This window comes from Ambystoma mexicanum, chromosome 2p (genome assembly GCF_040938575.1).
Source record: "Ambystoma mexicanum isolate Mex_15411 chromosome 2p, UKY_AmexF1_1, whole genome shotgun sequence".
Lineage (NCBI taxonomy): Eukaryota > Metazoa > Chordata > Amphibia > Caudata > Ambystomatidae > Ambystoma > Ambystoma mexicanum.
The window spans coordinates 1,308,109,170-1,308,121,246 of NC_090923.1; the positions used below are offsets into that span (position 1 = coordinate 1,308,109,170).

Here is a 12,077-nt window from a genome sequence, read left to right on the forward strand (position 1 = left end):
AAGGACAAGGCAAGAACAGGAGGTGGCTTAAAGCGTCAGCACCAGAGGCTGTCCGATTGAGCCCTGTAAGCAACAGATGTTGGACCATCCTTTAAAGGATTCTCAGGCTGATTTCAATTTTAACTTTGCAGCTGATTTAAGGATTGCTCAACCTGCGACCCACGTCTAGATTGCAAGGATAAGCCCTGGAAATCTTGTACAGCTTGTACTGGTGGGAGATGATGTGACTTTATCAACTGCAACGGGATATGAGGCATGTGTGCCACAAAAAGCAGGTCTAGGATTTTTTAAAAGAAAGCCGCTTTAAGAAGGGAACTTTGGGCAACCCCACTGAGAGCAAAAGTATGACACAAAAGGTAAGGGGTTCAGTGGGTCAAATGATAGCACATTTGACTGTGAGTCAGTTTATTGTAAGTCCAAATGCTGCCTGCTTTGAAATTTTACAGGCTTTTTGTCTCATTTCTTAACAGATCCATTCCTATGTACCTCTGTGCTTTGAACAGAGTTTTCATTGTAAGGGAGGGACATACAGTATACCTTCCTGGGCAGGGAAGACTCTATGTAAAAGCAAGAGTAGCAGACAGCTTAAAAGAATCACCAGCAGGACCCTCTAGACCTTCCCCAAAAAACATAAAATGATTTCTCTGCATACATGTGCATTGAACAGCGCAAGTAGTTTGGTTAATGTCAGTGGATAAATGTCACTTTCCCACAGTGCAGAACAAAATCTCTTGTACAGGCCCCTTCTGCAAAAGCATTACCACTGTAGAAAGCAGGGCAGGTGAGGCAGTGTACAGTCACCTCCGACACTTCACTCCTCTGATCGGCTACGATCGGCCAAGGACCTCTCTATGAGAGCTGAGGGTGGAATTTTCTGGTCCTCGGTAACTTAGGGAGACATGGCAAAAGGGATCCTCAATCAACGGCTCAGCCTTTGCTTTGTGGCCTGTCCATATATGTCTGTTCTCCAAATTACCTGCCGCTGCCCAGGTGTCAGCTGGTGAGATGGAATGACCTCGCAGGAAGCAAACTGGCAGATGATTTGCATAGGCAAACCCCCTCTCCATCTTTCTTAGCCCTGCTTACTCCACAGTAGCAAGTATCTGGGGAAAATATAGTGGTCGAGGTGGGGTAGTAGTAACTAGTAAATCTGGGGTGCTTGGCAACTTGTGGGGAACAACTGCAGAGCTCAGCGCCCAGAACTTTGTGGCACAGGGAGGAGGTCTGTGGGATTTCAGTAACTTGGAGGCATGCAACCTGGTCGGGAGTGCTTCAGGTCTCCTTCCATGCACGTTCCAAGCAACTCAACAAAGCATCAACAGGCTGCCATACCAGCCACAGAGCCCCTTTCCACATAAAGAAAATATGGTATTCGGGGGCTATGTGTTTGCATGGCAAAGATTTTAGGCTTTTAATTGTTTTCTCTCTCTCTCTGTCTCTCTCTCTCCTCCCTCCCTCCCTCCTTCCCATCCCCCACAACCCCCGCTCCCTCTCCCTACCATTAATTTTAAGTTTTCCTGCACTGCATCACATTGTGACAATGGTATTTCACAATGGGACTGTTTGAAAGTTACAGAAATCAAAAAAGAAATCAACCAACTAAAAGCAGCCAAATCCGGAGTACACTGCTCAGCCCCAATTAAAGATTAAGGCCTAGAAGCAAGTAAAGCTGTAGTTCAGAGCGATGTTTGCAAATAGCACCTTAAAGCAGTTTACGCTGGAGTGCACAACAAGGGGGAAAGTGTTAATACTGAGTTTGGTAGAATGGGATAAAAAAACAAAAGCAGCGTGGCACTTCTAAAAGTACAAGTCAAGAAATTGAAGGGGATGGGGCTGTTCATTCAGTCAATAGGACTCACAAGTAAAAGGCTCCAGAGTCATTAGTGTTGAATTTGGCGCAAAATGTATTGTGTTGTCGTGTAAAATGAATGAACATACAATTTCAATCTTCATTAAAAAAGATGTATTCAAAAATAAAGACTTGCAGATTAAGAAAGTTTTTGTCCTGTCGTGTGCCAAAAATAGTGAATGCTTTACGAATGTGCGTGTCATCCTTTGAAGCAGGGTCAAATTCAATTTTCCCATTTTCATTCCAATATTAGTACATGGGTTGCTGAGGCACATAGGAATGGATCTGTTAAGAAATGAAACAAAAAGCCTGGAAAAATGTTGAAACAGGTAGGATTTGGACTTACAATAAACTGACTCACAGTCAGATGTGCTATCCCTTGACCCACTGACCCCCTTGCCTTTTGTGTAATCCTTTTCCTCTCAGCAGTGTTGTCCAAAGTTCCCTACTTAAAGAGACTTTCTTATACAAAAGATCCTAGACCTGTTTTTTATGGCCCACATGCCTCATATCCCGTTGCTCTTGATAAACCCACGTCATCTCCCACCAATACAATCTGTAAAATATTTCAAGGGCATAGCCAAGGAAATTAGACGTGGGCCGAAGGTTGAGCAATCCTTAAACCAGCAGCAAAATTAACATTGAAATCAGCCTCAGAATCTCTTAAAGGATGGGCCAACATTGGTTGCTTGCAGGGCGCAATCGGACAGCCTCTGGTGCTGACGCCTTAAGGCAAGCGCAAAGGGAGAGCCAACCAAACCATTGATTAGGACCTCTGGACTTTCTGCTCTTTGACATAAGGACATTTGATATGGCAAACGTTTGACCAAACACCATTTAGATGTCGGATGGTATGGAATTAAGCGGCAAACAGCAATACATCAGCATTCTTTGCTGCTTTATTGATCTGGTCCTAAAGGGTTTGGTTTAATGCCAATTATATTTAAAGATTCATGCTCAAGGGTGCTTGCAAATCGACACCCCCTCCCCATCACGATGGCTGGGTGATGCAAGCGTGAGAGCATCACAGCAGACCCATAGACATGAGAAACACTCTGTACCTCTGAGTGTATGTGGGCCCATGGCTGGATCAAGGACAAGGCAAGAACAGGAGATGGCTTAAGGTGTCAGCACCCAGGCTGCCCCTTTGCACGCTGCCAGCAACAGATGTTGGCCCATCCTTTAAGAGATTCTGAGGCTGATTTCAATGTTAACTTTGCTGCTGATTAAAGGATTGCTCAACCTTCGACCTGCGTCTAGTTTGCTTGGCTAAGCCCTGAAAATCTTTTACAGCTTGTATTGGTGGGAGATGATGTGAGTTTATCAAGAGCAACGGGATATGAGGCATGTGTGCCACAAAATGCAGGTCTAGGATCTTTTATTTGAAAGCCACTTTGGAAAACCCTACTGAGAACAAAAGGATTACACAAAAGGAAAGGGGATCAGTGGGTCAGGGGATAGCACATCTGACTGTGAGTCAGTTAATTGTAAGCCCAAATCCTACCCGTTTCGACATTTTTCCAGACTTTTTGTTTCATTTCTTAACAGATCCATTCCTATGTACCTCTGTGCTTTCAACAGAGTTTTCATTGTAATGGAGGGACATACAGTATGCCTTAAACATGCCTGGGCAGGGAAGACTATGTAAAAGCAAGAGTAGCAGACAGCTTAATAAATCATCAGCAGGACCCTCTAGACCTTCCCCAAAAAACATAACATGATTTCTATGCATGTATGTGCGTTGAACAGCGCAAGTAATTTGGTTAATGTCAGTGGATAAATGTGACTTTCGCACAGCGCAGAACAAAATCACTTGTACAGGCCCCTTCTGCAAAAGCATTACCGCTACAGAAAGCAGTGAAAAGGTGAGGCAGTGTGCAGTCCCCCCTGACCCTTCACAGCCCTGATCGGCCACGATCGGCCAAGGACCTCTCTATGAGAGCTGAGGGTGGAATTTTTCTGGACCTCAGTAACTTAGGGAGACATGGCTAAAGGGATCCTCAATCAACGGCCCAGCCTTTGCTCTGTGGCCTGTCCGGATATGTCTGTTCTCCAAATTACCTGCCGCTGCCCAGGTGTCAGCTGGTGAGATGGAATGACCTCCCAGGAAGCACACTGGCAGATAATTTGCATAGGCACACCCAATCTCCCTCTCCTTAGCCCTGCTTGATCCACAGTAGCAAGTATCTGGGGAAAATATAGTGGTCGAGGTGGGGTAGCAGTAACTAGCAACTCTGAGAAAGTAAATCTGGGACACTTGGCGACCTGTGGGCAACAACTGCAGAGCTCAGTGCCCAGGACTTTGTGGCACAGGGAGGAGGTCTGTGGGATTTCAGTAACTTGGAGACATGCAACCTGGTCGGGAGTGCTTCAGGTCTCCTTCCTTGCATGTTCCAAGCAACTCAACAAAGCATCAACAGGCTGGGATACCAACCACAGAGCCCCTTCCCACTTGATTAAAAGGCCAAAATCTTTTCCATGCAAATACATAGCCCCCAAATACCATATTTTCTTTGTTTTCTCTCTCTCTGTCTCTCTCTCCTCCCTCTCTCCCTCCCTCACTCACTCCTTCCCACCCTCCCGCCCTCTCTCTTCCCCCCTACCCCCCCTCCCTCTCCCTACCATTAATTTTAGGTTTTCATGCACTGCAGCACATTGTCACAATGGTATTTCACAATGGGACTTTTTGAAAGTTACAGAAATCAAAAAAGAAATCAACCAACTAAAAGCAGCCAAATCCGGAGTACACTGCTCAGCCCCAATTAAAGATTAAGGCCCTGAAGCAAGTAAAGCTGTGGTTCAGAGCGATGTTTGCAAACAGCACCTTAAAGCAGTTTACGCTGGAGTGCACAACAAGGAGGAAAGTGATAATACTGAGCTTGGTAGAATGGGATAAAAAAAAAAAAAAAAAAGAAGCGTGCCACTTCTAAAAGTACAAGTCAAGAAACTGAAGGGGACAGGGCTGTTCATTCAGTCAAGAGGACTCACAAGTAAAAGGCTCCTGAGGCATTAGTGTTGAATTTGGCGCAAAATGTATTGTGTTGTCGTGTAATATGAATGAACATAAAATGTCAATCTTCAATAAAAAAAGATATATTAAAAAATAAAGACTTGCAAATTAAGAAAGTTTCTGTCCAGACATGTGCCTAAAATAGTGAATGCTTTACGAATGTGCGTGTCATCCTTTAGAGCAGGGGCCAATTTAATTTTCCCATTATCATTCCAATATTAGTACATGTGTTGCAGAAGCAAGCGCAAAGGGAGAGTCAATCAAACCATTGATTAGGACCTCTGGTCAAAGGTTTGCCATACCAAATGTCCTTATGTCAGAGGGCAGAAAGTCCAAACACCATTTAGATATCGGGTGATATGAAATGAAGAGGCAAACAACAATGAATAAGCATTCTTTGCTGCTGTATTGATCTGGTCCTAAAGGGTTTTAGTTTAATGCCAATTATATTTAAAGATATAAAGATTAATGCTCCAGGGTGCTTGCAAAATGACACCCCCTCCCCATCACAATGGCTGGCTGATGCAAGCCTGAGAGCATCACAACAGACCCATAGACATGAGAAAAACTCTGTACCTCTGAGTGTATGTGGGCCCATGGCTGTAACAAGGACAAGGCAAGAACAGGAGGTGGCTTAAAGCGTCAGCACCAGAGGCTGTCCGATTGAGCCCTGTAAGCAACAGATGTTGGACCATCCTTTAAAGGATTCTCAGGCTGATTTCAATTTTAACTTTGCAGCTGATTTAAGGATTGCTCAACCTGCGACCCACGTCTAGATTGCAAGGATAAGCCCTGGAAATCTTGTACAGCTTGTACTGGTGGGAGATGATGTGACTTTATCAACTGCAACGGGATATGAGGCATGTGTGCCACAAAAAGCAGGTCTAGGATTTTTTAAAAGAAAGCCGCTTTAAGAAGGGAACTTTGGGCAACCCCACTGAGAGCAAAAGTATGACACAAAAGGTAAGGGGTTCAGTGGGTCAAATGATAGCACATTTGACTGTGAGTCAGTTTATTGTAAGTCCAAATGCTGCCTGCTTTGAAATTTTACAGGCTTTTTGTCTCATTTCTTAACAGATCCATTCCTATGTACCTCTGTGCTTTGAACAGAGTTTTCATTGTAAGGGAGGGACATACAGTATACCTTCCTGGGCAGGGAAGACTCTATGTAAAAGCAAGAGTAGCAGACAGCTTAAAAGAATCACCAGCAGGACCCTCTAGACCTTCCCCAAAAAACATAAAATGATTTCTCTGCATACATGTGCATTGAACAGCGCAAGTAGTTTGGTTAATGTCAGTGGATAAATGTCACTTTCCCACAGTGCAGAACAAAATCTCTTGTACAGGCCCCTTCTGCAAAAGCATTACCACTGTAGAAAGCAGGGCAGGTGAGGCAGTGTACAGTCACCTCCGACACTTCACTCCTCTGATCGGCTACGATCGGCCAAGGACCTCTCTATGAGAGCTGAGGGTGGAATTTTCTGGTCCTCGGTAACTTAGGGAGACATGGCAAAAGGGATCCTCAATCAACGGCTCAGCCTTTGCTTTGTGGCCTGTCCATATATGTCTGTTCTCCAAATTACCTGCCGCTGCCCAGGTGTCAGCTGGTGAGATGGAATGACCTCGCAGGAAGCAAACTGGCAGATGATTTGCATAGGCAAACCCCCTCTCCCTCTTTCTTAGCCCTGCTTACTCCACAGTAGCAAGTATCTGGGGAAAATATAGTGGTCGAGGTGGGGTAGTAGTAACTAGTAAATCTGGGGTGCTTGGCAACTTGTGGGGAACAACTGCAGAGCTCAGCGCCCAGAACTTTGTGGCACAGGGAGGAGGTCTGTGGGATTTCAGTAACTTGGAGGCATGCAACCTGGTCGGGAGTGCTTCAGGTCTCCTTCCATGCACGTTCCAAGCAACTCAACAAAGCATCAACAGGCTGCCATACCAGCCACAGAGCCCCTTTCCACATAAAGAAAATATGGTATTCGGGGGCTATGTGTTTGCATGGCAAAGATTTTAGGCTTTTAATTGTTTTCTCTCTCTCTCTCTCTCTCTCTCTCTCTCCTCCCTCCCTCCCTCCTTCCCATCCCCCACAACCCCCGCTCCCTCTCCCTCTCCCTACCATTAATTTTAAGTTTTCCTGCACTGCATCACATTGTGACAATGGTATTTCACAATGGGACTGTTTGAAAGTTACAGAAATCAAAAAAGAAATCAACCAACTAAAAGCAGCCAAATCCGGAGTACACTGCTCAGCCCCAATTAAAGATTAAGGCCTAGAAGCAAGTAAAGCTGTAGTTCAGAGCGATGTTTGCAAATAGCACCTTAAAGCAGTTTACGCTGGAGTGCACAACAAGGGGGAAAGTGTTAATACTGAGTTTGGTAGAATGGGATAAAAAAACAAAAGCAGCGTGCCACTTCTAAAAGTACAAGTCAAGAAATTGAAGGGGATGGGGCTGTTCATTCAGTCAATAGGACTCACAAGTAAAAGGCTCCAGAGTCATTAGTGTTGAATTTGGCGCAAAATGTATTGTGTTGTCGTGTAAAATGAATGAACATACAATTTCAATCTTCATTAAAAAAGATGTATTCAAAAATAAAGACTTGCAGATTAAGAAAGTTTTTGTCCTGTCGTGTGCCAAAAATAGTGAATGCTTTACGAATGTGCCTGTCATCCTTTGAAGCAGGGTCAAATTCAATTTTCCCATTTTCATTCCAATATTAGTACATGGGTTGCTGAGGCACATAGGAATGGATCTGTTAAGAAATGAAACAAAAAGCCTGGAAAAATGTTGAAACAGGTAGGATTTGGACTTACAATAAACTGACTCACAGTCAGATGTGCTATCCCTTGACCCACTGACCCCCTTGCCTTTTGTGTAATCCTTTTCCTCTCAGCAGTGTTGTCCAAAGTTCCCTACTTAAAGAGACTTTCTTATACAAAAGATCCTAGACCTGTTTTTTATGGCCCACATGCCTCATATCCCGTTGCTCTTGATAAACCCACGTCATCTCCCACCAATACAATCTGTAAAATATTTCAAGGGCATAGCCAAGGAAATTAGACGTGGGCCGAAGGTTGAGCAATCCTTAAACCAGCAGCAAAATTAACATTGAAATCAGCCTCAGAATCTCTTAAAGGATGGGCCAACATTGGTTGCTTGCAGGGCGCAATCGGACAGCCTCTGGTGCTGACGCCTTAAGGCAAGCGCAAAGGGAGAGCCAACCAAACCATTGATTAGGACCTCTGGACTTTCTGCTCTTTGACATAAGGACATTTGATATGGCAAACGTTTGACCAAACACCATTTAGATGTCGGATGGTATGGAATTAAGCGGCAAACAGCAATACATCAGCATTCTTTGCTGCTTTATTGATCTGGTCCTAAAGGGTTTGGTTTAATGCCAATTATATTTAAAGATTCATGCTCAAGGGTGCTTGCAAATCGACACCCCCTCCCCATCACGATGGCTGGGTGATGCAAGCGTGAGAGCATCACAGCAGACCCATAGACATGAGAAACACTCTGTACCTCTGAGTGTATGTGGGCCCATGGCTGGATCAAGGACAAGGCAAGAACAGGAGATGGCTTAAGGTGTCAGCACCCAGGCTGCCCCTTTGCACGCTGCCAGCAACAGATGTTGGCCCATCCTTTAAGAGATTCTGAGGCTGATTTCAATGTTAACTTTGCTGCTGATTAAAGGATTGCTCAACCTTCGACCTGCGTCTAGTTTGCTTGGCTAAGCCCTGAAAATCTTTTACAGCTTGTATTGGTGGGAGATGATGTGAGTTTATCAAGAGCAACGGGATATGAGGCATGTGTGCCACAAAATGCAGGTCTAGGATCTTTTATTTGAAAGCCACTTTGGAAAACCCTACTGAGAACAAAAGGATTACACAAAAGGAAAGGGGATCAGTGGGTCAGGGGATAGCACATCTGACTGTGAGTCAGTTAATTGTAAGCCCAAATCCTACCCGTTTCGACATTTTTCCAGACTTTTTGTTTCATTTCTTAACAGATCCATTCCTATGTACCTCTGTGCTTTCAACAGAGTTTTCATTGTAATGGAGGGACATACAGTATGCCTTAAACATGCCTGGGCAGGGAAGACTATGTAAAAGCAAGAGTAGCAGACAGCTTAATAAATCATCAGCAGGACCCTCTAGACCTTCCCCAAAAAACATAACATGATTTCTATGCATGTATGTGCGTTGAACAGCGCAAGTAATTTGGTTAATGTCAGTGGATAAATGTGACTTTCGCACAGCGCAGAACAAAATCACTTGTACAGGCCCCTTCTGCAAAAGCATTACCGCTACAGAAAGCAGTGAAAAGGTGAGGCAGTGTGCAGTCCCCCCTGACCCTTCACAGCCCTGATCGGCCACGATCGGCCAAGGACCTCTCTATGAGAGCTGAGGGTGGAATTTTTCTGGACCTCAGTAACTTAGGGAGACATGGCTAAAGGGATCCTCAATCAACGGCCCAGCCTTTGCTCTGTGGCCTGTCCGGATATGTCTGTTCTCCAAATTACCTGCCGCTGCCCAGGTGTCAGCTGGTGAGATGGAATGACCTCCCAGGAAGCACACTGGCAGATAATTTGCATAGGCACACCCAATCTCCCTCTCCTTAGCCCTGCTTGATCCACAGTAGCAAGTATCTGGGGAAAATATAGTGGTCGAGGTGGGGTAGCAGTAACTAGCAACTCTGAGAAAGTAAATCTGGGACACTTGGCGACCTGTGGGCAACAACTGCAGAGCTCAGTGCCCAGGACTTTGTGGCACAGGGAGGAGGTCTGTGGGATTTCAGTAACTTGGAGACATGCAACCTGGTCGGGAGTGCTTCAGGTCTCCTTCCTTGCATGTTCCAAGCAACTCAACAAAGCATCAACAGGCTGGGATACCAACCACAGAGCCCCTTCCCACTTGATTAAAAGGCCAAAATCTTTTCCATGCAAATACATAGCCCCCAAATACCATATTTTCTTTGTTTTCTCTCTCTCTGTCTCTCTCTCCTCCCTCTCTCCCTCCCTCACTCACTCCTTCCCACCCTCCCGCCCTCTCTCTTCCCCCCTACCCCCCCTCCCTCTCCCTACCATTAATTTTAGGTTTTCATGCACTGCAGCACATTGTCACAATGGTATTTCACAATGGGACTTTTTGAAAGTTACAGAAATCAAGAAAGAAATCAACCAACTAAAAGCAGCCAAATCCGGAGTACACTGCTCAGCCCCAATTAAAGATTAAGGCCCTGAAGCAAGTAAAGCTGTGGTTCAGAGCGATGTTTGCAAACAGCACCTTAAAGCAGTTTACGCTGGAGTGCACAACAAGGAGGAAAGTGATAATACTGAGCTTGGTAGAATGGGATAAAAAAAAAAAAAAAAAAGAAGCGTGCCACTTCTAAAAGTACAAGTCAAGAAACTGAAGGGGACAGGGCTGTTCATTCAGTCAAGAGGACTCACAAGTAAAAGGCTCCTGAGGCATTAGTGTTGAATTTGGCGCAAAATGTATTGTGTTGTCGTGTAATATGAATGAACATAAAATGTCAATCTTCAATAAAAAAAGATATATTAAAAAATAAAGACTTGCAAATTAAGAAAGTTTCTGTCCAGACATGTGCCTAAAATAGTGAATGCTTTACGAATGTGCGTGTCATCCTTTAGAGCAGGGGCCAATTTAATTTTCCCATTATCATTCCAATATTAGTACATGTGTTGCAGAAGCAAGCGCAAAGGGAGAGTCAATCAAACCATTGATTAGGACCTCTGGTCAAAGGTTTGCCATACCAAATGTCCTTATGTCAGAGGGCAGAAAGTCCAAACACCATTTAGATATCGGGTGATATGAAATGAAGAGGCAAACAACAATGAATAAGCATTCTTTGCTGCTGTATTGATCTGGTCCTAAAGGGTTTTAGTTTAATGCCAATTATATTTAAAGATATAAAGATTAATGCTCCAGGGTGCTTGCAAAATGACACCCCCTCCCCATCACAATGGCTGGCTGATGCAAGCCTGAGAGCATCACAACAGACCCATAGACATGAGAAAAACTCTGTACCTCTGAGTGTATGTGGGCCCATGGCTGTAACAAGGACAAGGCAAGAACAGGAGGTGGCTTAAAGCGTCAGCACCAGAGGCTGTCCGATTGAGCCCTGTAAGCAACAGATGTTGGACCATCCTTTAAAGGATTCTCAGGCTGATTTCAATTTTAACTTTGCAGCTGATTTAAGGATTGCTCAACCTTCGACCCACGTCTAGATTGCAAGGATAAGCCCTGGAAATCTTGTACAGCTTGTACTGGTGGGAGATGATGTGACTTTATCAACTGCAACGGGATATGAGGCATGTGTGCCACAAAAAGCAGGTCTAGGATTTTTTAAAAGAAAGCCGCTTTAAGAAGGGAACTTTGGGCAACCCCACTGAGAGCAAAAGTATGACACAAAAGGTAAGGGGTTCAGTGGGTCAAATGATAGCACATTTGACTGTGAGTCAGTTTATTGTAAGTCCAAATGCTGCCTGCTTTGAAATTTTACAGGCTTTTTGTCTCATTTCTTAACAGATCCATTCCTATGTACCTCTGTGCTTTGAACAGAGTTTTCATTGTAAGGGAGGGACATACAGTATACCTTCCTGGGCAGGGAAGACTCTATGTAAAAGCAAGAGTAGCAGACAGCTTAAAAGAATCACCAGCAGGACCCTCTAGACCTTCCCCAAAAAACATAAAATGATTTCTCTGCATACATGTGCATTGAACAGCGCAAGTAGTTTGGTTAATGTCAGTGGATAAATGTCACTTTCCCACAGTGCAGAACAAAATCTCTTGTACAGGCCCCTTCTGCAAAAGCATTACCACTGTAGAAAGCAGGGCAGGTGAGGCAGTGTACAGTCACCTCCGACACTTCACTCCTCTGATCGGCTACGATCGGCCAAGGACCTCTCTATGAGAGCTGAGGGTGGAATTTTCTGGTCCTCGGTAACTTAGGGAGACATGGCAAAAGGGATCCTCAATCAACGGCTCAGCCTTTGCTTTGTGGCCTGTCCATATATGTCTGTTCTCCAAATTACCTGCCGCTGCCCAGGTGTCAGCTGGTGAGATGGAATGACCTTGCAGGAAGCAAACTGGCAGATGATTTGCATAGGCAAACCCCCTCTCCCTCTTTCTTAGCCCTGCTTACTCCACAGTAGCAAGTATCTGGGGAAAATATAGTGGTCGAGGTGGGGTAG

The 12,077-nt window shown here is 44.7% G+C and overlaps 2 non-coding genes across 2 annotated transcripts; both read right to left on the minus strand.

The window, feature by feature from the left end:
- Positions 1-4,996: 4,996 nt before the first annotated feature.
- LOC138567969 (U6 spliceosomal RNA) lies at positions 4,997-5,103 on the minus strand. Its single transcript, XR_011302346.1, has one exon. It is a non-coding gene; the product is annotated as a U6 spliceosomal RNA (small nuclear RNA).
- Positions 5,104-10,472: 5,369 nt separating this feature from the next.
- On the minus strand, positions 10,473-10,579 carry LOC138567970 (U6 spliceosomal RNA). Its single transcript, XR_011302347.1, has one exon. It is a non-coding gene; the product is annotated as a U6 spliceosomal RNA (small nuclear RNA).
- Between the last annotated feature and the right edge of the window lie 1,498 nt (positions 10,580-12,077).